The 27602-nt window shown below is 37.0% G+C and overlaps 1 long non-coding RNA gene and 1 pseudogene across 1 annotated transcript in view; both read right to left on the bottom strand.

The window, feature by feature from the left end:
• The window catches only part of LOC131480937 (uncharacterized), a 269731-nt gene that overhangs the window by 54579 nt on the left and 187550 nt on the right, over window positions 1-27602 (bottom strand). The gene's annotated exons all lie outside the window — the stretch shown is intronic.
• LOC101533162 (protein tyrosine phosphatase type IVA 1-like) lies at window positions 35-541 on the bottom strand (annotated as a pseudogene).

The following is a 27602-nucleotide window of genomic DNA, read 5'->3' as shown; positions in this document are numbered from 1 at the left end:
TGCTTCCAAAGAAATAACATTAGGCACCTCAATTTTATTGAATGTGGTAGTTATTTCTGTGACCACTAGAGTCTTTGAACACAGCCACATCTTAGGACAATATTTTTCCAAACACAAAAGTTGTTTGCTGCTAAAAGTTCTACGTGGCTTTTGTCTATGAACTGTACTGCTTCTTCCTATTTGATTCTACCTTCAATTAACTCTAGAGCAACAAGCACTGGAGTGCAACACAATGAACAGCAAAAAGAACATTCAGGTTTTTCAAAAAACTCACTTTTTCTAAGACTTAACCAGTCACCAACAATCTGGTTGGAAAGTGGTACACCATCATTAAAGGGCCAATCCAAAACATGGATGCCTGCTTTCCCTACAACAGTATTGTCATAAGCTGTTTCACATGCTGTTACCGTTGTGGTAACTCCATATTTATTATGTCCCTCGATAAACTTTTTTAATGCTGCATTATGCATAATAAAAAATCTCATGTTCTTGTGTGTGACTCCCCCCCCCCCACAGGAGCTGGGCAGTTTATTCAAGCCATTTTAATTTACACTTAATATAGTTAAGAAAGAATTTTAAAAATTGAATACAGAAATCATGCAAGAAACTGTATTTCACTTGCATTTCTCAGTGCCTTGAGTATGAAGTTGGAAGTAATGCAAAATGAAATGAACCACCAAAAAAAAAAAATCTTCAATCCTGTAACACTAATGCAACACAAAATAAGTACGTTGTGGTTCATGTCATCCAGGTTAGAACTCGTGGAAAATGCTCTGTGGATTTCAATTCAGCATTTCTGTGTCTAGGCTAATCACTTTTATGGGGACTTACTGGCAAAGTAGTACTGAAATTCTACAGTTCACATGTCTACATGGAGGTGGTACTATGCCTAGCATTAATCTCCACTGTCCTTCAAAAACTCCATCAATGTGTGACCAAGGACACCACAGAACTGAGGAATTTGTTTACCCCTTCAACATTGTGGCCATATCATAAGCTGGTCCCGAGGAAGCAGAGACACAGGTGGTAACTAAGACATAGGGCAGCGGATAATGGTGGTCATCCTGAGAGCAGTAGCAGCTGAGGAACCAACTCATATTTGCTTCAATAGAAGAAAAACGCCCACTCTTCCTTGTCTGGCACTGTGATGGCACAGCATGATAATCCTCCACGTGCAGTTCTGTCATCCTATATGGTTGACAGTTCAGGTTCTGGCTGCTCCACTTCTAAAGCCAACTTCCTACACAGCTTGGGAGAGAACAAAGGACGACTCATGTCCTTGGGCCCCTAAACTCACATGGAAGACCCAGAACACTCCCCTGGCTCCTGGCTTTGGATCAGCTCAGCTCCAGTCATTCGGGGAATGAACCAGCAGGTGGAAGAACTCTCTGTAATGCCCCTCTCTCTTTCTTCTCTCTGTAACTGTGATTTTCAAATTAAATAAATAATTTTTAAAAAGAAGAAATGCTGTTCTACTTCTTCAAGAGACATAACTCTAGCATTCATTATCTTGGCAAGCCCAACTATCTATAAAACAGATATTTCTTCCTTTGTTGGCTTCACAGGGCTAATGGAAAGAGTTCTCGTCACAGTGAGAATCCATATAAAACCAATATAAAACTGTAAACTGTAGTAATGATAAGCCTCCTACTATTATATAATTTCAATATACTGTCTGATATGCCTGTACAAAGGAAATTAAAAATTTCCCATTCATTAACTAAAAGGTCTATATAAAGAATAACATAATTCACTTTTTAAATTTATGATTTTACTTCACTTTGTGTAGATGTATTTCTGAGAATGTTATTATGAATCAAATTTTATTTTAAACACATTAATGCAACTAGTTATTTAAAGTAACTGAGTTGCATCTTTTACGATGTGTAGTTCTTAAATACAAACAAAAATCCCTATTTGGGATTGGCATGTAATGTTTCCTGAACCTGTATTGCAACTGCACTGGTGTCAGCAACATCGAGTAGTTTCCCCATGGAACTCCTTACATGGTTCTGGGTCACACCCATAACAGCATCATAAGCAGCCTCACTGGAGAATGACACACTGGAACGTTCCATGGGTCAAGAAAGATGAGTGCCACTTCTCAGACTTTAGTAGTGGCTGGATTCCTAAGTTGACCACCATAAAATCTTAAATCACATAGAGAACACCCCATCAAAAATGCTCTTGATGTGATAAATTCCATTTCCTAGAGATCCAAGACTGATGCACTAACCAACCTCTCTCACATAGTTCAAAAATATCACATCAAGACTTTCATAAAAGATTCTCTACATTTCTTGGCTTCAACTTGGTTGATCATATTTTAGGTATAAAATGTTAGATTTCTTACAACTTGGTTTCTCTGAAATTGAGGAAAAAGAGTCTCATTTCAAAAGAAAGTTTCTGCAGTTCAGGATCAAGATTAAAGTCACTTCTCATTTAAATCAAATCTGTTAAAAAATTCAGTTTGGTCAAGGCTTAATCCTCATTTTGATGGGTTGTGTACCTGTTAGCCACTAGAGCAGTTTTAATAGAAAACTAGAGTTGTCTAGAAGGCATCAACCTGCAATTTCTACAAGAACGGCTTTTTTAACTGTCAACTTTGAACTTCCCAAATGAAATCTTCTGAGAAGTGTTGCATTTTTGACTGAGAATTTACAAGTCTACATATCAGGTTTGGTGAGGTTTTCATCATAAATTTGAATGTTTTTTATGATTAATATTGCAGAACCATTCTCAAAGCACTGGTAGGAAAAAAAGAAAAATATGTGAAGCTACAAGTTGAAAAATTGAGGACTCTAAACAGTGAGCAAAAACAATGCCATGATAAATAACATAATGATTGAGCGCATGGATAGTGGATCTAAACTAAGTTCTAGGGACATGTCTGACATTCACTCTCTTTGTGACATAAAACAAATTAATTACAATATAAATTTGTTTCATCAGCTGAAGATGAGAAAAACAATAGTGCTTACCTAACAATGATAGGATTGTTATAAAGACAACCCAATAAAGTTTAAAAAGGCAGGGCATATGCATTATGTAATTTTTAAAAAACAAAAATAATGTGAAATAGAGTAAAAGTCTGATCCTATAAGGAACTTAAAGATGACAGAGCAAGATGCAGAGAGGTCACCAAGAACCAGACTGTACGGTTCATCAATCATACCCACATAACAACTGTGACAACCTGTCTCCATTTAGTTACTAACTTACTGGATGACTTCTGAGACAGTCACTGAAATGGCCATTGCCAAACTGAAATGATAACACCAGGCTTTTTTAAATTAGTGGGATGAGACATAATGAGCAGTAAAACAGCAATGATGGCTGTTTTGCAAGTGAAACAACATCAGAGTTTCAGAGCATATTCTCCTTTCCATGAAGTGCATTTGACTTGATGATCACACTTCTGTGAGACTGCTTTCTACAGAGAGATAAGGACTATAAATTGAAAACTTGTCAAAATGGAAGTTTTGTTTTGTTTTGTTTTTTAAGTAACAGGGAAAGTGAAATATTCTGAAATTGAATTTGGCTTTAGAAATACATGTAGACTAGCGTATTGAATGGTACTGTAAACCGAAGGCGAAATTTTTATTGAAATCCTGTTTGACCTTGAGGAGTATATAGAATCTCTAAAACACTTCACAGATGAGAGAGAGATCTTGTTACTTCTTTATTATGACCCTGTCACTAATAATCGACCCAAGGATAAAGCCATTCCCCAAATATTTCTTCAATTTGTGGATGAAAGGCAGGCTACTAAGAACAGAACACATTACACCTGCATCATCCCACATACATGAGTCAGAATGGAAATATTGGCTATGGAATTTACAATTAATAGGCAAGTGATTAAGGAATCAGATAATCCCTAGCTTAGCAAATAACCAGAATGAAAGTTTATCTGCTTATGTGAGATATCATACTAAGGGCAGTCTCAGATCCTTTTCTGAGTTTCTGTGAGAGTCTTTCAGCCTAAGAGATTTTCTTTTTACCAATAAAAAAACCATGGCTCAGAGAAAAGATTACAAACCAGATTAAAAATAAAGTGTACCATAAACCTGAGATGGAACCAATATTTCTGACACTATTTTAGACATTAAATACTGGCTTAGCTTTCCATGATTTTAACAGACCCTGGCCATGAAAAATCAAAACAGAGTAATGGTTACTGTGACTGGATTCCATAAACTGAAAATGTTAGATGGAATTGAATCCAAACCCCATAACGTAAAAGCAGGACCCAGTCTCTGGCTGGCCTCCCTTACCACAAGGTGTCTTTGCTTGCCCTTTTTCCTAAAGAAATGATTGAGCTGACCTTACAAGGTTCTAATCAGCAGACTCAAGTAGTTCTTTGCTTCTCCTGTAGATAGGAACAACAATGACGAATATTGCCCTGCAGTGAATTGGGTAGGGAAATTCTAGGTATAAGAATGTAACTGCTGCATTCACATAACCCCCAGAAGAACTGAGCCACCTGACCAGCATAAATTCCCTAAAGAGGTCAGCATCACTAACCAATCAAAGGAAGGTCACACACACCAATGATCAACCAGAAACTTGTAAACAAATTAATCTCTTAGCCTCAGTGTCAACTTTTAAAACTTGTATTCCTAATTCCCTGGGGAGACTGGGAATTAAACAACAGCTTCCCAGCTCTATGCTCTGTGCTTTGCAATAAATACGTAGTACTTTCTTCTACCATTCTAATGTCAGTGATCGGCTTTTTGCATGTCAGGCAAGTGGACCCCGTTTGGGGGTTCTGCAATAATGCCTCCAACCAGTTTGGGGTGTTGTCTGGCACTCAAGGTTCCCCGCTGATTGAGGAAATAATTTTTTCTCAATGTGGATTAACCATTATTTTGTAAATTAAATATATTCTGTGTTTTACCTTTTCTAGTACACCAAATTCATTAAGAAAAGGCCAAAACCATAGCTCCTACTAGTGCAAATAATGAACAGCAAAGTCAAGTTAAATGGATTCTGAGACTAGAAAATTTTTTTTAAAAGTGCTGCTTACTCCATTAAATTCCATGCTACCCTTCAAAGTGAAGGACATTGTAAGGAATGGAGAGGGATACAGATACAAATACAAGTCATGATGTATCATTTTATTTAGGATGAACAACATAAAATAATTTTTTTAGGAAGCAGGGGTATAAAACTTAAATCAAGAGAACAGGGTTAGTGTTGGGTAGAAAGGTCAATTTCCCTATGAAGGCTATGTACCTTTCCATTGCTATTCAAGGGAAAAGATCAGTTTGGAAAGCACTTTGCCTTTTGCTCCCTTTCTGAAAGAACTGTAATCCTCCTTTCTCAGTTTGATTTACTAATTTAGAGGAAATTGGATACACAACATGAGAAACAGAAGGAGAACAGCATGCTATCCTAGTGGAGAAGAAATGTCAACCCTTGTCAGTGGAAGTAGATTCATGTTTCTAACTTAGTTCTAGCAGATTCAGGAGGCCCATTTTAATAGTAGGATAGGGACTCACAAAATCAGATGGTTATTGACAGAACAAATGCTATTTATCCTGAATCACCTTCATGGGTTAGAGATGACATCTAGCAGGAAGAGAGAATGATACACAGAATTTCCAGTTTAGTGTGAGAATCTGCTAAGTTGAGATCTCACCTCTCCTTGGGCCAATAAGGAGCCCAGATGCTTTATTTAGAAGATGTTCCTAAGCAAACCCAAGCAAGGTATAAAGAGATTTTTGTAAAAAGGGATATCAGCAGAGAAATCTTGGAATCAGTGGTAAGAAAGCTGAGAGGAAGTAGTCCAGATGGAAAGACATTACTGAAAGTGTGGTCTGTGGATGGCTACATCATCATTATCAAAGGTTTTACTCTGGAGCCATTCATCAGAATCCACATTGCTAAAAGAACTCTGTTTGGTCTGCATCAGTCTTGAGAGGCATCAGGGTAGGGCAGCCTAGTGCACACAGGGAAGATTCATAGAGGGATCAGAATCTCTGGTAATGTCTGCTGTGAATCGGACTAATCCAGTGGATGAAATTCAGCAGATGTCATAGCTGGTTCTTGTTGGCAATGCCATTATGGCCACAAGAAACTTATTAACTCAGAAAAGTAGATTAGAGAAATGCCTTCTTAGGGTTCATTCCAGTAAAAATTTGAACAAAGTTGTTAAGATTTTTAAAGTCTTTTACCACAGTGGAATTAAAACAATTTTTTGATTCTCATTTTACATTAAAAAGGCTTAATACCTCACTAAATAAAGTGTGCAACAGCAACAACAAAACAATAAGATCATAGTTCAGCAGAAACATAGGCAAGGACTGTAGAATTGAAAATAAAATGAAGTAAACATTGTTCATTGATGCTGGTGGTTTCAGAAATCTCTTAATTGCAGGGGAGCAAATTGGAAAGTGGGAAGTCAACCTATCCTTATTTGCAGATTACATGCAAATAGGAACCAAAAGACTCTACTAAAAGAGTACTGGAACCCTCAAGAGAGGTTTATAAGGTTTTAGGATATAAAATCAATGCATAAAAACCAATAGCTTTTGAATATACAAAATAATTCCACGGCTAAGAAAGAACTTTAAGATCAGACATAATATAGGGCAGTTATAATCAAAACAGATAGCACTGGCCCAAAAACACATGAAGATCAACAAAACAGAATAGAAACCCCAGAAGTGAACACAGATACCCAGTGCTAAGTAATATTTGACAAGCAAACTGAAATCAATCCAGGGCAAAAGGACAGTGTTGAATCAGTGGTTTCAAGAAAATACGTAAGAAGTACGAAACAAGAACCCCACCTTACACCTTATACAAATATCAACTCCAAATAGATCGAGGATCTAAACGCAAGATCTGACACAATCAAATCAGCAGAGAAAAACACTGGGGAAGCTCTGGAAGGCATGACTGTAGGCAAAGACAACTCATACATTACTCCAGAAGCACAGGAAATTAAATCAAAAATAAACAAAAGGTGTTACACCAAGCCCGGAAGTTTCTTCACTGCAAAGGAAACCATCAGCAAAGTCAAAAAGCGACCAACAGAATGGGTGAAAATACTTATAAATCATCCAGGTGACAGAGGATTATTTCCCTGGATACTTAAAGAACTTAAGCAACTCAACAGTAACAAAACAAATAAGTTACATATGAAATGGCTAATGATGAGAAGAGACAATTTTCAAAGGGTAAAAATACAAATGACTAAGACATGACTAATACAAATGACGAAGACACATGAAAAGATGTTAAGGGTCATTAACCATCAGGGAAATGCAAAAAAGGACAGTAAGATTGCCCCTCACCCCAGTTAAACTGGCTATCATTTGAAAATAAGATACAACAGATAACAGTGAGGATACTGGGGGAAAGGCAGCCTAATTCACTGTTGGTGGAAATGTAAATTAGTGCAACCAATATGGAGATTCCTCAGAGGATCTGAAAATAGACTTAAAATAGAATCCAGCCATTCCACTCCTGGGAATTTACCCACACAAAATGAAATCAGCATATAAGAGTTATTTGTACACCCATGTTTATTAGAGTTCAATTCACAATAGCTAAGATGAAATCAAACTGGATGTTCAGCAATTAATGACTGGATATAGAAAATGTGATGTATAGATACTACAAAACACTACTCAGCCATAAATAAAAATGAAATCCTGCCTTTTGCAACAACGTAGATACAACTGAAAACCACTATGCTTAGCAAAATAAGCCAGTGCCAAAAGACAAATATCATAGTTTTCTTAAATTGTGATAATACACTGAGAAGAAAAAAAAGCATAATGTAGATGAGCAACATTGACATTTTAAGATTATTGCCTACAACCTTTGTCTGCACTCTTGAGAAAGAGCAGCTTTTTCTCTACTTGTTATTTGCTGAATTTTTTACTTACTGAGTATAAGCCTGTGTTTGTGAAATGCACTGAAAAGAATGTCACTGTAAAAATATAAAAATAAAAAGGAAGTAAAGCAGTAGGAGGGTGGGTGAGAGATGGAGGGGGGAGGGAGGGCAAGGTAAGAAGCATCACCATGCAACTAAGTCTGTACCATGAAATTTTTTTCACTTTATATAAATAAGTTAATTTTTTTAAAGGAAGTTTGTACTGTTCATTACAACAGCTGCATTAACTTACATTCCCAAGCACAATGTATAAGAGTGCCCCTTTATATCCTCACCACTATTTCTTACTCTCTGTCCTTTGGCTAACTGCCATTCTGACAAGAATTAGATGATATTTCATTACAGTTTTTGCATTTCTCCGGTGATTAGTGATGTTGAGCATTTTTCATAAATTTGCTTGACATCTGTATTTTTTATGAGAACTGTCTATTGAGGTCCTATGATCATTGGTCAACTGGATTTGTTTTTTTTTTATATTTTTGCTAATTCTGTTCATGCTGTTACTTTTTCAGAGTTGCTGATATATTTTTGATATTAATCCTTTGTTGTACAGATAGCTTGCAAATATATGTTCCCAAATACTAAATGCCTCTTCCATAGAACCCTCTTAAAAAGGGTTCTTATAACCTCAACGCAAAAAGCATCTTCTAGATGAACCAAGGAAAAAGTTCTATATATATGCAGTAAACTCTGTAAAGGTAAAAAGCAGCATGAAGATTACGTGGGAAACAAGATCCTATCTTTAACACATGACTCTCTCACTCTCTCAGTAGCAGATAGATCTACCAGATCTCTCAGTTCCAGGGGACTAGAATTCATGAATACATTTCCTTGCCTGGTTAAGCAGCTTCACAAACCAGACTGAGCAATTTTTTAAATTGAGGCAGAAACACAGGTGGCTATTATGACTTGCGTAAATTTGATGAAAACTAAGCAAAGTTGATCTATTTAAGAGAAACATTTTTCATTAAAGATATTTTTATGAAAATACTATGTGTTTTCATTTATAGATTTAATTAAGATAGGTATGGCTCTAATCTTTTAAAATCTCATTATGACGCACTCTGTTTACAATTGGGCTCTAAAACAAAAATGCTTTAAACAGACTTGAAAGTGTATTACCAAAATATCCCAAGTTCCTACCAGACTATAAAGTGCAATGAAAACACATTTGTATGAAAACTTGAATCCCACTACCTGAATGCACCCATACACTGATATGACTCTCTGAGAATAACCCTATATATTTCTGCAAGTGCCTAGAAGACTTCTCACACAGCACTCTCAAAGCCAGTGTTCACCAGGCACTATCATTCACTCACGAGACTTTAGCTTGAAAACAAATGTGTATCTTGGGCATCTGTTATGCCCAGGTTCTCTGTTATCTACTGCCCCTTCAGAGATGAAATCACCTTCTTGAGGATGTTTCCTGGGGCGCATAAATTTGAAAATCCACAGATAGCTAAGACAGAAAGATATTACTTTACTCTTGATTGGGCCCAAAATAGAACATATCTCAAAAACTAGTTAGAAAAAACACAATTTAGTGTTTTTTTCTTTTTCTGTGGGAGCATTTAGTCCCAGCAGATTCCCACACAATTCTGTATTTTTCTCTCTTAACTTTGACATGCATAGAATTTCTCTCCTCAAGATTATTTTCCAAGTTAAACCAACTGGCATTTGTGTGCGTTTACATGGATGGGACTAGCATACTTTGATCCTGTAACATAAATCTGCAATTGGATTCAGCAAGGACAATCCTGCTATTATTGTATAAAAGGCTAAAATACTGGCATTTACCTTTTAGAAAGAAAACAGTATATCTCTCTGCTAATCAGAGTAGTGAATGTATATGTTGCTCCAAAGCAGCCTAAACATGTGCTGTATCCCAGATCGCAATACAGTTCTTTGGCTTTTATTCAATAATAATGGTGAAAAGATATTATAACACATTTTCTTATCATGTGTCATGTAAAAAGGGGAACTTATCTTTTGAAAATTTTACTTGAATTGGAAACAAGAATGGATTATCTATCAAGTGTCCAAGGTAAATATTGCAGTATTCTCCTCACATACAGCCCCATTGCTCGACTGCCAGAAAACTAAGAAATTCTTACACTGTTTGATTTAGTGAGAACACACAGCAGCAGCCTTCTCTGGTGTACATAACTATCTATTAAGCAAGTTGATCTTTGAACTTTTGTTGGTTTAAGATCTGTGTTTTTCATGATGGAAACTAACAAATATCTGCAAATAGAATGGAGACACAATCAATGAAGTGACTTGGGAATTCCCTACTAAAAAGCAACTCAGGACTTTTTCCAACAGAGAAATCATTGTTGGCTGACCAGAATGAATTACTGAGAGTTGTATATAAGTATGTTTTAATATGATATGAGCTAAGAGATGCTTGAATGACTTTACAATTAAGAGTGGTGTGTGTGATCCTTAAGAACACTGGTGTTTTCCTTGGTTTATAAAAAGTCCGAAATTCTTCCACAAAGAACACAGATCTGATATATCCCATGTGTCAGAGAACACTTGAAAGAATTGAAAGTCTTCAAGGGAGTAGTGAAGGTATGATAGGGAGAGGGCAGTTAAATCAGGAGGGAAAGGTTGAAAATGAATTTTCTAGGCATTTGAAAAGAAAACAAATCAGCCCTAAACCTACAAAAGTTACAAGATTTTAATTTTAAGACTACACTATGGGGTGCTCATACAGTATCTTCAGCATATGAAGACTCTGACAGCCAAGTGAATTTTGACTTGACACATAGTTAAGTGGATGTACTCACATAGCACACCTGCTTTACTCAGCTATGTAATGCATGAGCTCCTCATGATTCCATTTATTTAAAACACTGCAACATTAGACATTCCAGAAAAGGCAAATATTTCTCTTCCTTCGTACTCATCAGAAAGAGAAGTTCTACAACTGTCATAGTGACTCCATTATCATAAATAAAAAGGGTTACTGCCAATCTGTTCACAGAATCAGCAAATAAAAATTTGCAAGCTTGGTGTTTATCCTTGTTTCAAACATGTTCTTCTAAAAAACCAGACATTTAATAATCAGATGCTTCCTTCACTTCCAGCAGAGTATTAAATTCTGTTGATGCAGAGGATAGACCATCCAGAAAACCTTTGATTTTTTATATAGCTATTCAGTTACAGAAACAAAGACTCCTCTAGGCTATTTGGCCTGACCCTGTAAAACAAGTTTGCAATGTAATTTACTAAGAAAATTAAATAAAATATAAGACAAGAGCGTCCAAGCCCTTCCCAGTATTTCCAGTTCTCTAATTGTCCTCTCTGATTACCAACAAATCCTTTTGGTTCTGACTGATTAATTCATTCCACGTGCTTTCTTTGGCAGCATAATTATCTATTCCCATACTTGCACAAGTTTCCTTCCCAGAACTGAGATTTCCCATTTCTTTCCATTGGGTAGATCTCCTTATTCAAGATCTTAAACAGTGCACAGGTCTTTGTGAAGCTATCCCTGGTAATTCTAAAAATCAAGTATTTTTACAGCTATAAACACATTCATGGTTTGATTTTTTTTCTTTTAATTATTTATTATTTTTACTTCATTAATTACATTGTATTATGCGACACAGTTACATAGGTACTTGGGTTCTCCCCACCCCTCCCCAAACCCTCCCACCATGGTTTGATTTTTTTAATTCTCTTGGCTTATCTCTCTGTTCAAGGTATCTCTATATCTTGATGATAAATGATAGGCAAGTTGACAGATTGAACTACCATGTGAAGCCTCTTTTAAGCCTCTCTGTGTCTTTAGTCCAGCATTCTATCTGCAGCAACTGTTCAACAATGATGTGAGTCATAACAAAAGAGCAGAATGTCACAGAGGGAAAGCAAAGAGCAATGGACTCATGTCTGGCTGCTCTGTCGGTCCAGTTCTTCCTTGATCCTCAGATGAAGGCTTGTCGTGACTTCTCCAACAAGCCTTAGGAAATGAAAATTTCTGAGAATCTTTTTGATCAGACAGCACCACACATAAGGCAAATGACCTTGTCATTACATGACTCCAGACTTATTTAACATTAAAGTATATGAATTCCATAGCTTGCTTCTGTTTTACAATATAACTTGTAATGCAAAAAAAAAAAAAGGTCTGGTTCTCCACATAACCAGCACTTGACTCTTCATCCCTTCACTACCTAGGCCATGTTCTGGTTACTCTGGGGTTGAGCAGACGTTGGGGTGCAAAGGGTAGGAAATGATTGGTTCTGTTACTATTATGATGTAGGCTTTGTCAGCTACTTAATAACTATGTTAACTAGGCTAGTCACCTAATTTCTCTGGGCTTTTATTTCCCTCATAGTGTAAAAACTGAATTCAAAAACAAGCCAGCACTGTAGTACAGTGGGATCATTAGCCATTGGTAACACAAGCATCCCATATCAGAGCACAGGCTCAAGTCCCTACTTCTCCGCTTTCAATCCAACTCCCCACTACTGTCCTTGAGAAGGCACAAGTGACAATTGGAATACTTGGACCACTGTCACCTATGTAGGAGACGTGGATGGAGTTATAGGTTCCTGACTTCAGTCTGACCCTGTCCAATGTATTGCCGCCATTTGAAGAGCAAATCAATGAAATGAAGATATTCTCATTTTCTCTCTCTCTCTCTCCCTCCCTCCCACTTGCCATCTCTCCCTCATTTTAAGATAAATAATGAATTAACACAGTAAAGCATGTTGTGCTTTCTAAGACATATGTAGAACCTCAGAATTTCTCAGTTATAATTTCTATTCAACTACGTTGCTCCCATGTGTTATGCCTTTATATTATTTCTGAAAACCTCATGGGACACATTGGAGTAGTTTCTTTGATACAGTTAATAGATTAAGACCCAACCCAATTTATGTATATAACACTTTATTTCCAAATTCTGCATCATTTCTCCTGGATGAAAACCTCTCTCAAATACACTTGTCTATTTCTCATACTCATCTATTTCTAATCCTCATTTGGCCCTCTTTGATTATTTACCTTTGCCTTGTCTCCTACTGACACAAAATGTATTGTGTATTTTTCTCTCCATGATATCTATTCTGTTTTCCATGACCAACGGATAGCAAAATGGAAACAGTTTCACCTTAACTGTTCAGCCCTGCAGTGTACAACATCCAGCTGTGCCTATGATCTCTTTTTGGCTGGTTTTAAGTGAGGGAAATCACATCATAAACTCCAACACCATTTTCAAAGACATTCTCTCTTTCCTGACTTCCTCAGTTTCATCCCTCGTATGCCTACAAGACCTTGTCCCACCAGAGATCGTACGAAATGACTAAGGGACTAAGGTGGTCTTAGCTATTCATCGTTGGCTATAGAATACTTATTTTTCAGTTAAAGGTTTTCAGAATCCTCACATCTTTCCTGCAAGAGCAGTATTTGAGAACCTTTTCTGTGGCTATTCCCTTCTTCCCATTTTCAGATTCGCATCTCCCAGATTCAAGATCATGAAAAATCTGTGGGCAACAGAGAAGCTTCAGATGCTCCAGACGTAAAGCTCAGCCTTGCTGAATATACGCAGTGCTAAGTCCTGGCACAATCCATTCCTGTTTCTCTCTACTGTGAGTTTTTGTATCTTACTAATCCCACTTTAAATCTATGCCAGAGAATTTTGAGCACTTAAATGTAATGCCTAAAACCTGACAATTCCCAGTGAATGTCTCCTATTACTGGAGAAACCCATAACTTCCTCAGAACTGGCATCGTCTATTTCTGTTTCATTAACTTACTGTAAGTTTACAAGGAGATAAAGGAGTTTTTGTTTACCCTATGACCCATTTTTATTCTAGACAATCAAGATGTCAACACTTTTCAATCCACTGCTTCTGGTTGAAATAAGAATTTAGAATAGAAGAAGCTTCCAAGTTCAGCATCACAAATGTTTCACACGATACTTCCTTTCTACCTTTGCCTCCAACTACATGGTTGAAAACAGAAGACTCACGTGAGATGAGGGGTCCACACTCATTTCTGGATGAGCACTCCCTTGTTGGTGTATCACCCAACAAAATGAAATGGTGCAAAATAAAACTTTACTGTGTTAAGCCATTGATATTTTAAGATTATCTCTTATAACAGCCAACATTATTAGATTATGACAACTAATATTTCATTCAGGACCTCATATCCCAAGTACAATGAAAAAAACCTTTCAGGACAGAAAATACATGTTTGTAAATATAAACTAAAACTAGTAAAACCATCTGCTATCTTCTTGACAATGAACTTGGACATTAGTAAGCTCCTGACTTCTACATCAAGCGATAGAAACCTTGCATCTGTATTATATTCATTCACTGCTGTGTAGGGGAGAAAGGCAATGCAGTGTTTCAACACCAATTAACTAATAATAAATAATTAAATTATTTTTCCATAGAAATAATCAAACAAAATATTAGAAATTAAGTCATCTTCGCATATTCTATTTTCCTCTCAGTGTATAAAATAGTATAACTATTGGACCAATACACAAATAACTATACAATTGATAAGTCTTGAATTGCAGAATGATAAGTACAATTTCATTTGATCCCCCTCTATTTCCTTCCTATGATATACACACAGCAATCTATATTCAAATTTTATATTTATATTTGTTAAATATGGCCAGAGGGCTACAAAATGTTCCTCTGACTTGACTATTAGGGGAAATAAAAGAGAAGCAGGATTATCATCATTTTCACATCCAGAGGGAAAATAACTCTGAAATGACTGTAGGGTTAGATGAGTGCTTCTCTGCTGAGAACAATTTTGATCATCATTGTGCAGGGATTAGGGTAGAAACAGGAGCACAGCCAAAATCCAGTGAGTAGAAGCCACAAATGCTACAAAAGTTCTTAAACAGACAATAGAATTGTATAAAATCAATTACCCAGACTAAAATGTGCATAGTGCTAAGGTTGAAAAATTCTAGGTTAGACTTAGAGAAACTATTTTCATGGAAGCTGCCCCAAAAGCTTAATGTACATGTGCCTGTAATGCCTAACTTTCTAACTTGACTGCAATTTTTGTCTTGGAGTAATAGCCACTTCAATGTTTTTGAATGACAAGTACGTTAATTTCATATGCAACTGTCATGAAAAATAGAACTTTAAATACTCTCTTAGGATCACCACACTTAGCAAGTCTGAGTTTGAGAAGTTGCTTAAGATTACATTAATGAAGCTACCTTAAATTAACTCTTTACTTCATGTATGCATGAAATGAATATTAATCATGAATATGATGCAGAGTTACTACGTATACCAAGCTAATATGGATAAAATAACCACCTACCCTGCAAAGTAAGGGAGATAAAATCTCCTTCTGCACCCACACTGCCATCGCCGTACCTGACACAGTCATTTCCCCACAAATTCTGGCTAACTGCATAGCTTCATCAACTCTTAGCCCTCTCTGCCACTTTTTGCTTCATTGATACACTTCGTTTATATTAAGTGCCTTTTTCTCTTTCAGCTCTCTTGTAGATGCTGGGGATAGTTTGATAAGGAAGACACATCTCTTGTACTGACATTTATTTCAGCTGGTCATTTTCAAGCACACTGATTATGACAATTAATAAAAGATTCATTTTTGCCCACTATAAGACCAAAAGTTTTCCAAAAGAGGATTTATTCTTTTTCACTTAAAATACACCCAGATGTTTTCTATTCTACTTTCTCTCATTGTTAAATGATACATTAAATTAATGTCATAAATCATGACTAGAGCATAATTTCAGCTTCAGCATCTGTTTGTAGGAGGGGATGAATATGTAAACAAATGTTTACCTGGCACGAGGAAGACAATAACATAGGGTATTGTTGCAGAGTCTGACAGCAGGAGAATGTTTCTTAGATATGATGGTCATCAAGCTTCTCTGAGGCAGGACTAAGACCTGCATGTTTAAAAATAGCCAGAACATATGTGATGAATTTGATCACCATTCTGACTGCCTGACAAGCAAGCATGCTTGTAATCTCTTGACAACTCTATAGAGAGAAGTGCTGTTATGCTCATTTCACGCTTGTACAAACCAAGACACAGGCAATGTTACTACCTGAGTCTGTTTACACTTCTGTAACAAAATGCCATACAGTAGATTTGTAAAGAACAGACATTGACTTCTCAAATTCTGGAGGCTGGGGAGTCCAAAACTAAAGGCCCCACTGTTTTGATGTCTAGTGAAAGTCCTTTTTTTTATGATTCAGAGATGGTTCTTTGTTGGTGATGCTTGGTCATGTTGTAGAAGCGACTAACTGGGGTAGCTGTGATGGTGTAGCAAATTAATACTTGTACTGCCTGCATCCCATAGAGGTGCTGGTTTGAGTCCCAGCTGCTCCTCTTCCTCATCCAGCTCCCTGCTGCCAGCTTGGAAAAGCAGCAGAGAATGGCTTGAATTCTTGATCTATTGACTGGTTGACTTGAAAGGTGGAGTCTCAGGGAAAAAAAAAAAAAAAAAAAAAGATCTGCCATCCTCCAAGTTACTGCCCAAATGCAGACAACATCCAGGACCAAGTCAGTGTGAATTTAAGAATAAAGAACTACAGTTGGGTCTCTCACAAGAGTGGCAGGAACCCTAGTACTTGGACCATCACCTGTTGTGTCCCAGACACATTAAGCTGGAAGCTGCATATGAAATGCAGAGAAGTCGGCACTTGCTCAAGCAGCACTATATGGGATGCAGGTGTCCCAAATTGCAGTTTAACCCACTATATCTGAACACCAAGCCTATATGACATTTTTGTTAAAGCTACCCAAAACTCCATTTGTTTGCAGAGAAAGTAGCATATATAAATTTACATAATATTGTGGGCAAATCTGAAAGCATTTTCCTTCTAATTGGTAAATTCAGCCTAAATGCATTTACCCTTCTTCCTGTGCTTTCCTGCTCTTCACTATTTACATTCTTCTTGCCCATGTTTTTTTTTCTTTATTTTATGACACAGTTTAATAGGCATTGGGGTCTACCCTCCTTCTCCCCGTGCTTTCGCCTTCCCTCCGCATTGGTCTCCCCTTCAGTGTTACAATAGGTGTCTTCTGTACACCCTCAAAAGTCCATCATACTGCCATTGAGGTGTCTCCCAACAGTGTAGGAGATTATGTGACATTTCGCTGTCAGTCCATCCTTGCACCGCATGCAAAGGACTATACTTCTCCCTGTTTCTACCTATGAACATACTTACTTCTGCTACTTAAATGCTAGCATGTGACCCATGTGGCTCCAATGAGAGTACAATAAGGACTAGGTCATAGTTACCCATGGATAGTGTTACTAACAACGATAAAGTAGGCATTAAAATAATAATGATGTCGGGCCCAGCACGATAGCTCAGTGGTTAAAGTCCTCATCTTGCATGCACAGGGATCCTATACGGGCGCCGGTTCTAATCCTGGTGGCCCCGCTTCCCATCCAGCTCCCTGCCTGTGGCCTGGGAAAGCAGTCGAGGACTGCCCAAAGCCTTGGGATCCTGCACCCGTGTGGAAGACCTGGAGGAGCTCCTGGCTCCTGGCTTCGGATTGGCTCAGCTCCAGCCATTGGGGCCACTTGGGGAGTGAACCATCAGACGGAAGATCTTCCTCTGTCTCTCCTCCTCTAATATCCGCCTTTCTGACAAAAATAATAAAAATATGTCAAATCTGAAAATTAAATTTTATCTTATTGCACTTCCTAGCTGATTGTACCACCCGTAATAACACTTTGTGATGTAACCTATTAAGTAATAAATTCACATGAAATTCCCTGTTTTTAGTCCATTTATCTCATCTCCCAAGATTAACTTGCAATTTAATTTTCACTTTTAAAATATTATTTTTCCAAAAATTTCACCTGCTTCCAGTTTGCTGAAGCATTTATTTTCCATCCCTTACTCTGTTTTGTTATTATTGCATTGTCTCTGAATTTCTGATTTAAAGTGCTTTATCATGTGAAGTACTAATTGTTATCTAATTCATGAATGTGAGATGTATTTCAGTCATCCTGTGCTTGTTGGTTATTTTCTTCACTGAGGGAGTAAGAAGTATTTTCATCATGTAAAAACTTTGATTTTCTCTTGTAATTTGCCTCTTGAATTAGCTTTGTGTAGGTGCTGTCCAAATTTTCTATTCATTGTTAGACATTTTGAACCTTCTTAAAATATAAATTGCAGCCTTTTCTCCATGGGAAAAGGTTGATATAAGGTTTTGGATGGATTCATTTTTTTTCTTAGTCTATAATGATCCTCTTGGCTGGTGTTAGCAACTTGAATTTCTTTTTAAATTTTTTTGGGGGGTAGCTGTATTTTTACTATTCAGTAATATACTTTTGCTTAAGGCACTTATTTTTTTATATATTTCTTTCTGACTTAGTTTCCTTCACCAATGAGACATCAAAGAAAACCTCTGGTCCCCTATAATTTTAAGTCTTTTCATTTTGATTTCCCAGTAGCAGTACTCCACCAGGGCTCAGACTGTGTTTCCATGCATTCAATTGTAAAGAAGCTCTGCTTGGGATGTAACCTGGGTCCTATCCCTGTTGCCCTCTCTTGTTTCTGTTAGGCTGATCCTTCCTTAGATTAAGAATCAGAGGTGAAACTTCTGCATTTAGAGGTTTTTCTCAGTTGCAAGTTAATCTGTTAGTAATGTTTTCTGACTCCTGTTTATTCTGTAGATGTCAATTAAGCATGAATTTTTTTTCTCTTAGGTCATCAACATTTTCAGAAGGTCTGTGCAAAATTAAGACTTGAACAGTCATCAAAATTTTATAGAAATCTGCAATAACTGTGTATTATCTTACTATCCAAGAGACATAACTATCTTATACCCATTCCTGAGTTTGAAAGTCATTGTATTTTTGCAAATAAATTGCTGTCCCAGAACTTTGCCAAACTCTTGTTCAGATCATTTGGATACAGATTTGGGTGGATAGTTTACATTAAAAAATGTCACACCTGCTGTGAATAATGAGAATATTACATTCTTCCTTTCCAATATTCATTTTCTTAACTTTTCTTCTTACTGGATAGCATCTTCCACAAAAAAGCTGAAGATACATTTTGATTCTTAGCATCTTTTTCTTACTTCCAGTAACAAACAGAAAAATTTTAGCTAGTCATTAAAGCTCCCAGCAAAGGAGGAAAGGCTCCAACAATCCCCACCTGTGAGGCTATCCACCTCATGTAGAGCATAAGGAGAACATTTGTAACTCCAGAAATCAAACAACCTCAAGCCGTGGGTAATAAAATACCACAATCTTGTCTCTGCTCTAACTGTAACTACCCATGTCCCATCAGATTCTCCTTTGCCCCTTGCAGTGTTTTGTTCATTTGATTTTCAGTTTTAATGCACACTGCTTAAACAAATCCCAATCTCAAGACTTCTTTCTATTCACTTAAAAGGATGGATTTCACAATTAGAGAAATGTCTTTAAACATATGTTCATTTAGAATGCACAATGTCTAGCACTATCCCTATCTCTGGCATCCAATTTTTCCATTTGGATTATTTTTTTAGACAACAAAGAGAAAGAAGGAAAACAAATAACTTGCTGTGTTTTTGAGAACTTAACAGATGATTCCTAATTTTACTAGAATTACATAATTCCAGCAGTATTATTTTGACAAATGACCAGTTGCTCTTGAAGTACTGGTTCCAGGCAAACTTATAATCCCAGTCTCATGTACTTGCCATAGGCCTCAGGACATAGATGAGTTAATTCACAATACCTCTGCAGAATGGAAATGTAAGGGGTGGCATCTCCATGCCAGCCCACCCTGGATTCCCGGCTAATTCAATAACATCAATGCAGATTGGCAAGTTAACTGCTCAGTTAATATCTTGCAGAAAACTTGAAGCCATTCTTCCTTCTAGCAAATATAACTAAATTGATGAATGAATATCTTAGCGGATCGCTGGCCTTGAGAAACACAACCAGCTAACTGTCCCTTTGTTTCCTACAAGAAAGAATGGAGGACATAGCATCTCTCCATGAAGAATGTACTCTGCAAAATCTATAGGCAGATCATGTCCAACCGTTTTCTGCTACCTTTAGGGAGAAAGTATCTCTTGGTCATTCCTTGGGAGTTAGCCCAATAGTGGTGGCGTCTCTAAACTTAGATGTGCAGTAGGTAGACCTTTTGTTCTCAGCTACCGGCTTTTAGTTCTCAATTTCTGGAGAAAAGGAAGCTCTTCACTCCTCATCACATTCTGTTTCACTACCAAAAGGCATTTTTCATTTAGGAATTCTGTCTGCCTTAAGATTTCTCAAACTATTAAAACATGTATGTTATTGAACTCTCTCTTTCATTTCCTGTTCATCGCCTGACTAAACATGGCAGTACAGAGACTCATGCTTTAAATACCTGATAATGATGAAAACAACACCACCACCACCAAAAAAACAGACTTGCAACCATAATGTCACATGTATGATTAATAGTATCATGCCTAGTTCTCCACACATAAGATGAAGCAATCAACCGTTTCAAGGATACAACATGAAATCTAGATAAGAATTAAGAGTTGTGTGAACCATATATTAAAAGTAATTAACATTCATTGCACTGTAATTATACTGTAACTCATTAATACTTTACTAGTAAAAGTTTGAGAGGATATTAACAGGTAACTAAGACTCTTTTTTTATCTTTTCTTTCTGCCTTATGTCTTTGCTCATTTTTTTTCCATAACTTTAAACTTTCCTCCTCCTTCTTTCCTTTTCCTTCTTTCTCTTTCAAATAGCTCCAGAATAGGACACAGGCCTGGTCCCGTGCATGTGCACAATAGATGCTTGCCATGGTCATCAAAAATCAACTACACTGTTCTTATTATTAGAAATGAATATGGAAAATAGGACTCCCTGTGAACCATCTTAACACTCCTAAATACCTGAACATTTGCACTAAAATCTACATGGGCAACTTCTAAAATTATTTTGTCATTATCATACTTGCTAATATGGCCAGTTAGCTTGTTTATTTCTTACTGGTTCTACCACAAAAATCATTTTTTTTTTTTGCTATTTGCATCTTGTTTAGGAAACAATCTGCCCCCAAAATGCTATGTTTCTCATTTTCCTCTTTTGTAACCTTTCATGTCTTTCTGTCAAAGAATTAGCGAACCAAGATGTTCTTAGAACCAAGAGTAGTTCAATTCTGCTAATTTTCCCAGATATAGCTTTGTCTTATCATCATATGCCATTTACATTTCTAACCATGTTACTTATCATTAATACTATTTATAGCACTCAATGTAAAAGGTTCAGTGATTTTGTAGTTTTAAGAGAATCTGAATTTTGAAGAGAGTAGCATTAAGCATACAACTAGATCAAGACAAAAATCAGCATATAAAACATTGTATATATTTGTGATGTACAATATAATGACTTGAAAATACATGAAATTTTTAAATATAATCGACATGTGCAACACCTTCAGTTCCCATTTTTGTTGGGAGGACATTTTAAAACCATGTTCCTAGCACTTTTTAAGAATACAAAAAACTATTAACTATAGCTTTTATGTTGCACACCAGATCTTCTGAACTTACCCCTCCTATCTAAGTGAAACTTCTATTCTTGGACCAACTTCCTACTCCTCCCAAGACACCTCAGCTCCTGATAATCACTATTCAATTTTCCACTTCAATGAAATCAACATTTTTAGATTCATAATACAAGCGAGATCAGAAAGTATTTGTCTTTCTGTGCCTGGCTTTATTACTTTGCATATCTTCCAATTTCATCCGTATTATTGCAAATAAGATCTTATTCACGTGTTTAAAAGAATTCCATTGAGCATTTACGGCACATTTTCTTTATCCAATCATTTTCTAGTAGATACCTAGATTGATTCCATATCTCAGCTATTGTAAATGATACTGCACTAATGAGAAAAAGCAGGAGTGAAAAATCCCTTTCAATATACTAATTTTACTCCCTTTGGAAATACGCCCAGTGATGGAATTGTTGAATCTTATAGTTCTTTTATTACATTTTGAAAGAAACTTCCAGATGCTTTTCCATCATAGCTATAACAATTTGTATTTCCACCAATGATGCACAATTATTTCCTTTTCTCTGTATCTTCCAATTCTTATTATCTCTGTTATCTTTTTGTATATTACTCAAACAAGAATGCACTGAAATCTCATTGTGCTTGCATATACCTCTTTTACATACCTGCTGGCCACTGAGTGTCTTTTCAGGTTCATTGCCCTTTTTTAAATGGGTTGCTGGATATTCTACTATGCATTGTGTGACTTTCTTTCATATTTTTGAATATTTATGAATTATTTCATATTTTGAATTATTTTTTTCTGTATAATTCAGAAAAAAATTCTCCCATTCTATAGGCTGCCTTTTATTTCTGCTGATTATCATTTTTATTTTACTTAATGCTCTGACCAGCAGAGCCAGTAATGTGGACAGGGAGAGGGTCTGGGGATGAAGCACCAACAGGAGACCAGTGATGGTAGAAGTCTCTGCAAAGTCTCCCTTTATTGCCCCTTCCCCTCTCCTTATATACTCTTCCCGCCACATCCTCATTTAGCAGGATATTGGATACAGATGAGTCCAATTAGTCTAGGTGTTTTTAGCCACAAGTCCAGTTCCTGTTCCTGCCCAGTTCAATGAGTGCTAATCAACTCCTTAACCCACAACAGGTCCCCCTTTTTTTGTTTTAAAGCAGACTTGAATGCGCCTGTCTTAGGTTGTGGACTCTCAGGTTATCAGCCTTACCCATCATCGGGAATCTCCATAGCATGACAGAGCCCCTGTCTTAGGTTGGTCAGTGCCCAATCCATCTTATCCATCACTGACTGCCATTCAATGTGTTGCCTGCTGCAGCTGCACAAACCATACTTGGGGAGGCTGGAAACCCTGTTCCATGGCTAGGAGTATCTTTACCTTGGTAGCAATGAGCAGACAGCAGTTCCCGGGCTTGGGAAACATTTTGCACTTGCACATGTGTTACATACATAAAGATATGATGGTGGGGAACAAGAGGCCCTGACCACAGACCACAGTATCTGCTGTTCCTCTGCCAACAAATCAACCTGCTGTTACAAGATAAGCATGCCCACCTGCATGTGTTCATCTATACAGTTCTGTTGTTCCATAGCTCAGGCAGTCAGTTCTGCAAGCTTGTTCATGGTCTCAGCAGTAGCTGTACCGCTGCTATGGTGGTGTCTGCCAATGCCACAGCAATGCTGGCTATGATTGCTGATGTTATGTCAAAGTCTCTTTCACACCTTATCAGGCCAAAATAGGCCTCTCTATTAGACCCGACAGGCACAGGCAGGATTCTGCACAACTGCATGACAACAGCAGCATCACCACTGCCATTCCAACAAGCTGTTAGGGTGCAGCTGACCTCAGCGCAATTCACTTCAGAGACATTTTCTGTATGTGAAAGAAAAACGGGGGTAACACAGGCAGACACAGGCTTAAAATTCAAGCAGCTAAGGTTCATCCACATGAGCAAGTCCTCAAATCCAGAGGAGTGATTGAACTAATAATTTCCATAGTAATAATTGCTTCCCTGAATAAGAAAAAAAAGGGGGGAGCATGCAGTGCATGCCCATTCCCCACAAAACTGCCTCTTAGAAAAGGTGGGAAATACCAGGACCTTGGTGCTCATAGGAGAAAGTAAAAAAAGAGGGGTGCTTAACATTATGATAAAATACTTATATAATATATAAAGGCCCAATATACTTGCTTGCACTGTTGATCTTCCTTATATACGCTTCCCCCTCATATCCTCATTTAGCAAGATATTAGATACAGATGAGTCCAATTAGGTGTTTTTACCCACAAGTCCAGTTCCTGTACCTGCCTAGCTCAACGAGTGCTAATCAACTCCTCAGCCCACAACACCTTAAAAGAGTCCTGATATCACACTAGCTTGATAAATCATTAGAAACTGAGACCCAATTCTGTAAGCTTCTGGAAAGAAATTATAGCAAAAACTAAACCTAATGCCATGAGGAAGATACAGGAATAAAAGGGTCTGAGACCAAAGTACTAAGAAATGCTATGAAGAAAATTAAAAGTATCAATAAAGAGTCTTGCAAACCAGAGTGTGCAATAAGATCGAATAAGCAAATATGAAATACAGGAGAGAGTATAGAAATTAAGCTCAGGAATTGAAACACAGCATTTCAGGTTTCAACACATTCATGTTCTGGTGAGCTCCATCTGCTGACAGTGAGGAACAACACCTCAGCTGCTCTAGGAGTGCTAGGCAGGATCACAGTATCCATTTCCTTCTTTCATGTGAAGAACCTTGGGTTGTCATTTTGCCAAGGTCTGATTTCAGGTATAGTCTCAGAAAAGAGTTTCGTCCTGATGTCACACTAGCTTAAAGCTGTTTCTTGTGGTCATGAAACAAACTGATGCCCTAAGCATTTACCAAATACCAAATATATATATACATATGCATATTTTCTAGGTGGAGCCTTCCCTATTCCTAGCAAATAATTAAGAAAGCCAAAAGTTTTCTATACATAAGGCACAATCTTAAAAATTATGCTTGGAAAAGAATTAAAAATGTTCTTTGTATTGATATCTTGTGGGCTAAATCTTATTATTTTTCATGGAAATGAAGGATATAATCACAAACAACTATCACTTGTCATTATCACAAGTTGCTCTCATTCACTGTGAGTTGCCATTATATATCCTTAGTTTTGCAAAAGAAACAGAAAGCAAAAAGAAATGAACCAAGACTCCACATAAATAGCAGTTAGTTTTCAAAGTAATAAAACCAACCAGTCAAAATACTTGTAGTAAAATGAGTTCCATCACATAAAAGGGATAAATTCAAATTCTACCAAATAAGTACACAGGTGTGGCTATGTTTCAAATAAAAAATAGGGCCTGGTGGTGTGGCCTAGCAGCTAAAGTCCTCGCCTTAAAAGCCCCGGGATCTCATTTGGGCACTGGTTCTAATCCCGGCAGCTCCACTTCCCATCCAGCTCCCTGCTTGTGGCCTGGGAAGGCAGTTGAGGACGGCCCAATGCATTGGGACACTGCACCCGCGTGGGAGACCCGGAAGAGGTTCCAGGTTCCCGGCTTTGGATCGGCGCGCATCGGCCCGTTGCGGCTCACTTGGGGAGTGAAACATTGGACGGATGGAAGATCTTCCTCTCTGTCTCTCCTCCTCTGTGTATATCTGGCTGTGATAAAATGAATAAATCTTAAAAATAAATAAATAAATAAATTTTTTCATACCTAAGTGGCCAACCTATTCATAACTCCATTCTTTTTTATTATTTCATCATCTTGACTGTTGGAATACATTTTTAGCTGATTAACTTGTTTTACTTACACATTACAACAGAAAAATTACTATAAAGATGTCTATTTCTAAAATTTGACTAAATTGACTTGAGAATCTCTATGGCTTTTTATCATTTTTATTAACAAAGTGAACAGATTTCATGGATTTCATAGATACAATTCTAAGATACCCATGTTTCCCTCTCTTCCTTCTAGCTTTCCCATAAAAATCAATCCCCCCCTTCTTTTATTTTTCTTTAATTTTTGCAATAGAATAATTCGGATCACTGACTTGATGCATCACTAACTATAATGTTCAATAAGTAAAGATTAAAAAATTTGTGTTCCACATGAATATTGACAAGGACAAAAACAGTAATTAAATCACCAGGTGTCAGTTTCATGCTTATATGATTTTCGGTATTCTCTACTAATTGTCACATATCACAGGAGAAATACTATATTTGTCATTTCTCTTCTGTTTATCTTAATCAGATACTATGAGCAAATCATATTTTTGAGCAGTTGTTTATGAATTAGAAGTAAAACACGATTTTTATTTTCAAAGAAACTTCATCTTGAAAGGCGTAGCAGGCAACAAAAAATAAATGGCAAATTATATGGTAGAGAATGAGCTAATTATAAATTTTCACAACATAAGGCAATTGAGGTTTACAACAATGATAGAAGCATTCATCAGGATACAGAAAATAAATTTTGCCTCAAAAGCAAAATAAATTTTGCTTGGGTTATATATTGTTAGGTAATCTGATTACATCCTGTAAAATCTCAGAAGAGAAAATTAGATTAGCTAGATAAAAGAAAGCAGCAATATGAAGATCATTTGTGCCATTATTGAGTACAATACAGAAGTCATGACAATTGGCTTGAGTTAAGTTAGACTGGTGTCTGCTCACTATCTAACCTGTTGACTTGGCAAATCCATCTGTACTACCTCACTCACCAAACTAGCCAGATGACCGAAGGAAAGGTTATCTAAACCCCTGAGAGAAAGCAGTTTCGCACTATGTTCTTAGGCAAGGTGGCTACTATGCCAGACAGAAGAGCGTTGCACAGTCATTCCAAAAAGTCTGCCTGATCTTGTCAAACTCTCAAACAAAAAGGTCCTAAAACTTTAGATAAGTGGAAAATCAAAGGGAGTGTGAGGATAATTCAGCTGTGACCAAGGGATAGTAAGTCATCTCTACCTGCTGGGGCAGAGCTAGGAACAAAGTAGGCAGGATGCTCTTCCTTTCCAAAGGAATAATCAAGTTGTTAGAACATAATAAATGTCTTTTTGTGTGCATTAAGGCCTTGTTAGCTCTTAATTTCATGCACAGGGTATTTTTATCCTGTACTTAATCCTATTAAAAGTGCCTGTACCAGAGCCTCCAATCTAATTTTATCCTCATATACACAATAGGAAGAGGGGGAAAAAAAACAACTTAGTTACTATCCATTGTAAAGGTGGCCTAATCAAGAAAACAGTCCTTAGGAACTTTAAAAAAATTCTCAACACTTTTAAGAATATCAAATTAAAGCAATTTGTAGGAAGTGAGACAAATTTGAATTACTCATAAGAGTGGAAAGGGAAGAAGAACAGATACAAATATGGAGAGTTGATTGAAGATTCTAAGAAAAAGAAAAACACTCTTGCCTGATTCAAAACATTCTCGAACCATTTGGAAAAAAAATGCAATCATCTTCCTTTCTATCCTGAAGGAGGTGAGCACGACGCTCCTGCCTAACCACTGGCCTCAGTCCTACTAACCTGCACAAGATATAATCTTACAGGTGTTCTCTCTTTTCTCCTGGCCCTTTCCAATGAACAAACAAACAGGAACAAGGAAATCTAAAATTTCATTTGTTTGCTGAGAGAGGATATACACAGACAATAACAAAGCTTTCACACAAAATGTATTTTCAGAATGAATGAACCTGTATGGATATTCTCCACATCCGCAATTCAACACCATCACTACCTTACAAAGCTCCATTCTGCCGTCAGTAGGGATTCTTATTTCTCCAAGTGACTGCTACTCTGTCCCCTAACACCACTGATTAGTTTTGTCTATTTAAATTTTTCTAAATCTAGTTAATCAGTATTAATTCTCCCATGTCCCAATATTTATACACTATACGTTGTTACATGTAGTCTTATCCAATTATTGTCATCATTACACTAATAAATCATAATTTATTCTTTATTATTTATTATTTTTAATTCATTAATTACATTGTATTATGTGACATAGTTTCATAGGTACTTGGGTTCTCCCCACCCCTCCCCAAACCCTCCCACCATAGTGGATTCCTCCACCTTGTTGCATAACCACAGTTCAAGTTCAGTTGAGAGTCCCCCATTGCAAGCATATACCAAACATAGAGTCCAGCATCTTATTGTCCAGTCAAGTTCAA

This window comes from Ochotona princeps, chromosome 8 (genome assembly GCF_030435755.1).
Source record: "Ochotona princeps isolate mOchPri1 chromosome 8, mOchPri1.hap1, whole genome shotgun sequence".
Classification (NCBI taxonomy): Eukaryota; Metazoa; Chordata; class Mammalia; order Lagomorpha; family Ochotonidae; genus Ochotona; species Ochotona princeps.
Note: the sequence above shows the minus strand (reverse complement) of the source record. Positions and strands in the feature narration are given on the sequence as shown.